We start from the raw sequence: 6,595 nt of genomic DNA on the forward strand, positions 1-6,595 counted from the left end.
AAATAAGTCATACGAGCATCATAATACAAGCCAGGGGCCTCGAGGGCTCGAATACAAGTGCTCGATCATAGACGAGTCAGCGGAAGCAACAATATCTGAGTACAGACATAAGTTAAACAAGTTTGCCTTAAGAAGGCTAGCACAAACTGGGATACAAATCGAAAGAGGCGCAGGCCTCCTGCCTGGGATCCTCCTCAACTACTCACGGTCGTCGTCAGCAGCCTGCACATAGTAGTAGGCACCTCCTGTGTAGTAGGAGTCGTCGTCAACGGTGGCGTCTGGCTCCAGGGCTCCAGCATCTGGTTGCGACAACCAGGTAGAAGAGAAAAGGGGAAAAGAGGGAGAAAAGCAACCGTGAGTACTCAGCCAAAGTACTCGCAAGCAAAGAGCTACACTACATATGCATGGGTATATGTGTAAGGAAGCAATATGAGTGGACTAAACTGTAGAATGCCAGAATAAGAGGAGGATAGCTAGTCCTATCGAAGACTACGCTTCTGGCAGCCTCCATCTTGCAGCATGTAGAAGAGAGTAGATTGAAGTCCTCCAAGTAGCATCGCATAGCATAATCCTACCCGGCGATCCTCCCCTCGTCGCCCTGTGGAAAAGCGATCACCGGGTTGTATCTGGCACTTGGAAGGGTGTGTTTTATTAAGTATCCGGTTCTAGTTGTCATAAGGTCAAGGTACAACTCCAAGTCGTCTTGTTACCGAAGATCACGGCTATTCGAATAGATTAACTTCCCTGCAGGGGTGCACCACATAACCCAACACGCTTGATCCCATTTGGCCGGACACACTTTTCTGAGTCATGCCCGGCCTCGGAAGATCAACACATCGCAGCCCCACCTAGGCACAATAGAGAGGTCAGCACGCCGGTCTAAATCCTATGCGCACAGGGGTCTGGGCCCATCGCCCATTGCACTCCTGCATGTTGCGTACGCGGCTGGAAGCAGACCTAGCAACCTCCATTACAAAGGAAGTCATGTTACACGGTCCAATCTGGCGCGCGCCGCTCAGTCGCTGACGTCACGAAGGCTTCGGCTGATACCACGATGTCGAGTGCCCATAACTGTTCCCGCATAGTTGGTTAGTGCGTATAGGCCAGTAGCCAGACTCAGATCAAATACCAAGATCTCGTTAAATGTGTTAAGTATCCGCGAATGCCAAACAGGGCCAGGCCCACCTGTCTCCTAGGTGGTCTCAACCTGCCCTGTCGCTCCGCCACAAAGTAACAGTCGGGGGCCGTCGGGAACCCAGGCCCACCTCTACCGGGATGGAGCCACCTGTCCTTTCAGCCCCCTCATCAGAATCACTTGCGGGTACTCATCGAGCTGACCCGACTTTAGTCACCATCTGTATAGTATGTATGTATGTATAGTATATACCCGTGATCACCTCCCGAGTGATCACGGCCCAATAGTATAGCAAGGCAGACTGACAAGAATGTAGGGCCAATGATGATAAACTAGCATCCTATACTAAGCATTTAGGATTGCGGGTAAGGTATCAATGACTGTAGCAACAATGACAGGCTATGCAACAGAATAGGAGTAATCAAACAGTAACATGCTACACTACTCTAATACAAGCAGTATAGAGAAGAATAGGCGATATCTAGTGATCAAGGGGGGGCTTGCCTGGTTGCTCTAGCAAGAGAGAGGGGTCGTCAACTCCGTAGTCATACTGGGTAGCAACGGCGTCGGTCTCGGTGTCTAGCGGAAGAAGAGGGGGAAGAAACAATGAATACAATGCAAACAGATGCATGACGATGCATGACAAAGCAAAACGTGATGCTAGGTGTGCCCTAACGCGGTATGAGGTGATGCCGGTGAAGAGGGGAAACATCCGGGAAAGTATCCCTGGTGTTTCGCGTTTTCGGGCAGAGGAGCCGGAGGGGGAAAGTTGCGAGTTCGGTATGTTAGGGATGTGTGGCGGACTAACTGGCTGCGTATCCGGATTCGTCTCATCGATCTGAGCAACTTTCATGTACAAAGTTTTTCCATCCGAGCTACGGTTTATTTTATATTAACTTTAAAAGATTTAATCATTTTTAGAATTTATTTAATTATTTTAATTCAACATTATCCAGAATAGTGCATGCTGACATCGTCAGCATGACGTCAGCAGCCAATAGGACATTGACTGGGTCAAACTGACGTGTGGGTCTCAGCTGTCATTGACTGTTAACTAACCTAACAGATTAATTAACTAAACTTAGTGATTAGGTTAACCTATCAGGATTAATTAAGTTAATTAATTCTTTAATTAATTAATTAACTAATATTTTAATTATTTACTTATCTATTATTTTTATTATTATTATTTTCGTTCTGGGCGTGGGCCCCGTTTGCCATAGGCCCATAGGGACCTTAGCGGTTACAAGTGTGCGGGTGCGCGCCCGAGCGGGCGCAGCGGGCGTGGCCGACAGAGGCGCACCCGACTGGGGCGAGCCCAGGCGCTGGGGATCGGGCGAGGCCATCGGCGCGGCCGCCGGCTCCCACGGTGCCGTCCAGCAGAAGCGGCGGAGGTGTGGAACCGGAACAGGAGGCGACACGTCGAGGCGGGCGCAGATGGCCGCGATGGCCGGCGGGGTGGCCGCGAGCCGTGTGCATAGGAGGCGGGGATGGCCGGAGCGGCGCACGGAGAGGGAAGGCGAGGCCGGGGCAGAGCCAGGCGCGCGCCGAGGCGCCGTTCAGGCGCAGCGCAGGGAGGAAGAGGTGAGGACGGGGTCGGTGAGCGCGTGGAGGCGCGCGGGGCTGCAATAGCTGCAGCAAGCGCGGGGGGCGCGAGGGGAGCACGGGCTACGGCGACGAGTGGCACGACCACATGAGTAGAGATGAATGGAGGGGACGTGCGGTGGAGCTCACAGGGGTTCGTAGGGGACAAGGCAGCATGCTCGGGGAGGAGGTCGAAGACGACGGCGACGTGATGACGAGGCGCAATGGCGTGCGTCGACGGCGTCGGCGACGTTAGGGTCGGGGAGGAGTAGGGGAAGTCGAGGCGAAGGAGCTCCGGCGAGGCTCCTCCAGCGAACGGCGACGGCGATGGCGGTGCGGCGTCGCGGCGAGACGGCATCAGGCGGTGGCGGTGAGCGGTTCCCCCTCGATCCCGATCCAATCGGGGGAGAGGGGTGATATTTTCGTGGGGGGAGTGGGGTGTCGGTGGGTTCTGGTAGGTGGGGGACAAGGGAGTGAGGGGGGCGGCCTGGGCCGGTTTGGTCCGGCCGTCCAGCTGGGCGAGTGGGCCAAGGCCCTTGGGGAGCCCGTGGGTTTTCTTTTCTTTTGTTTTCTTTTTTTACTCTTTATTTATTTTTCTTTCCTATTTTATTTCTAGTTTCTCTTTCATTCAATTTTTATCTAATATTAAAATGATCCCTAATTTAGTAATACATTAAAACCCACTACAACAACAGGTTTTACCCCAAACAATTTAGTTTAGTATTTTGTTAATTATAAAAGCATTTAAATATTGGTTTTTGCTACTGTTTTATTCACCTAAGGGTTTTTAAACATTTTTATAAAATTGTGGTTTCTCCACCATAATTACCTATGCATTAGTTGGATCACTCTGAACATTTTAGTTTTAATATTTGAAAACTTTTATTGTTTCATTGATTTTGAATTTGAATTCGAATCGGTTTCGAACTAACGCGAGGTTAGCAACAGTAATCTAGGTGGTGTGGCATCATAAGTGGAGGGTCACTGTAGCTTAATTATCCGGCCGTCACACCTATGAGATTTTCATATATTGTTCTCCGCTTATTTACTTTTCCGTTGCTACTATTACAACTATTACAAAAACCTAAAAACATTTATCTTTACTGTTGCTACCGTTACCATTACTATCATACTACTTTGCTACTAAATACCTTGCTGCAGATACTAAGTTATCCAAGTGTGGTTGAATTGACAACTCAACTGCTAATACTCAAAAATATTCTTTGGCTCCCCTTGTGTCGAATCAATTAATTTGGGTTGATTACTTTACCCTCGAAAGTTGTTGCGATCCCCTACACTTGTGGGTTATCAAGACTAATTTCTGGCGCCATTGCCGGGGAGCATAGCTCTATTCTCTGAGTCACTTGGGACTTATATCTGTTGATCACTATGAAGAACTTGAAAGACGCTAAAACCAAGATTTTGTCCTCAACTACGAGGGGAGGTAAGGAACTGCCATCTAACTCTGCACTAGATTCTCCTTCCGTTATTAGTAGGCTTGCGACACCTAAACCTGCTACTGCTATGAATTCTGATATGTCGCATGTTATTGATGATGCCACTTCTGCTATGCATGATGAAACTACTTCCGTGTGTGATACTACTTTGCCATTAGGTTAATTTTTTGATGAACAACTTGCTATAGTTAGGGGGAATGAAAATATTGAAGATGCTATTATTGATGATAGTGATGATGAAGGTTCTCCCAATGATTATGTATTGCCTATTGTTCCTAAGGGTTATGTTATGAATGAAGAAGCTGCTAGGGAAATCTTTGCTTGCAATGATAGATATGATCTAAAGAAATTATTAGCTAAATGGAAGCAGTAGTCTCTTAATGCTAGAATGAAACCTGGCCCTGCTTTTGCTACTTCACCAATCTGTATTACTGATAAGGATTATGAATTCTCTGTTGATCCTGAGATTATTACTTTAGTTGAATCTGATCCTTTTTATGGCCTTGAATCTGAAACTGTTGTGGCACATCTTACCAAGTTGAATGATATAGCTACCCTGTTTACTCATGATGAGAAGTCTTGCTATTTTTATATCCTTAAGATATTTCCGTTCTCATTAAAGGGTGATGCTAAGACTTGGTATAATTCTCTTGCTCCTGGTTGTGTGCGTAGTCCCCAGGATATGATTTATTACTTCTTTGCTAAATATTTCCCTGCTCATAAGAAACAAGCTGCCTTGTGGGAAATATATAATTTTGTGCAAATCAAAGAAGAGAGTCTCCCACAAGCTTGGGGGGGCTTCTCTGATTACTTAATGCTTTGCATGATCATCCTCTTAAGAAAAATGAAATACTTGATATCTTTTATAATGGACTAACCGATGCTTCCAAGGACTACTTGGATAGTTGTGTTGGTTGTGTTTTCAGGGAAAGAACAGTCGACGAAGCTGAATTACTATTGAATAATATGTTGACTAATGAAAATAATTGGACTCTCCCTGAGCCAATTCCCGAGGAAATCCCTGTACCAATTGAGCCAACTCCTGAGCCTATTCCTAAACCCACTCCGAAGAAGAGAGGTGTTCTATTTCTCAGTCCTAAAGATATGCAAGAGGCAAAGAAATCAATGAAAGAGAAAGGTACTAAAGCTGAAGATGTTAAGAATTTACCTCCTATTGAATAAATACATGGTCTTAATATACTGCCTGTTGAAGAACCATATTGTCTTGATAACCCGACACAGGTAGTAAAGGTAAATTCTCTCTATAAATATGATAAAGATGAAATCCCATCTACCAAATTTCATAGCCCATGCTTAGATGAATTTGATGATTTCATGAATAGACAAGCAAATTTCAATGATTATGTTGGTAGACAATTGAAGAATAATTCTTATACGATAGTATGATTGAATGATTATGTAGCTAGAGTTAAAGGTGAACTTAAACTCACTAGTAAACATGCTTCCATGATTGCTACTCAAGCTAAACAAGTACTTAAGGCTCGGAATGAATTGCTTGCTGAATTAAATAACAAAAATGACTTTGTTGTTAAAGTGGCTACTAGAACTGGTAGAATGACTCAGGAACCTTTGTATCCTGAAGGCCACCCTACAAGAATTGAACAAGATTCTCAGAATAATAATCTAGATGTTCCTAGTTCTTCTAAGAAGAAGAAAAAGAAGAATGATAGGACTTTGCAAACTTCTAGTGAACCTAATGTAGAAATACCTGAGAATCCTAATAATAATTCTATCTCTGATGCTGAAACAAAATCCGGAGATGAACATGAACCTGATGACAATGCTAATAATGATGTTCATGTAGATGCTCAACCTAGTAATAACAATGATATAGAAATTCAACCTGCTGTTGATCTTGATAACCCACAATCAAAGAATCAATGTTATGATAAGAGAGATTTTGTTGCTAGGAAGCATGGTAGAGGAAGAGAACCATGGGTTCAGAAACCCATGCCCTTTCCTCCTAAACCATCCAAGTCAAAGGATGATGAGGATTTTGAGCGCTTTGCTGAAATGATTAGACCTATTTTCTTACGCATGCGCTTAACTGATATGCTTAAAACAAACCCTTATGCTAAATATATGAAAGATATCATCACTAATAAGAGGAAAATACCTGAAACTGAGATTTCCACCATGCTTGCCAACTATACCTTTAAGGGTGGAATACTTAAGAAACTTGGTGATCCCGGAGTACCCACTATACCTTGCTCCATTAAAAGAAATTATGTTAAAACTGCTTTATGTGATCTAGGAGCTAGTGTTAGTGTTATGCCTATTTCCTTGTACCGTAGACTTGAATTGAATAAGTTGACACCTACTGAAATATCTTTGCAAATGGCTGACAAATCAACTGCTATATCTGTCGGCATTTGTGAGGACGTGCCTGTTGTTGTTG

This window comes from Triticum aestivum, chromosome 4B (assembly GCF_018294505.1).
Source record: "Triticum aestivum cultivar Chinese Spring chromosome 4B, IWGSC CS RefSeq v2.1, whole genome shotgun sequence".
In the NCBI taxonomy this organism is placed as follows: domain Eukaryota; kingdom Viridiplantae; phylum Streptophyta; class Magnoliopsida; order Poales; family Poaceae; genus Triticum; species Triticum aestivum.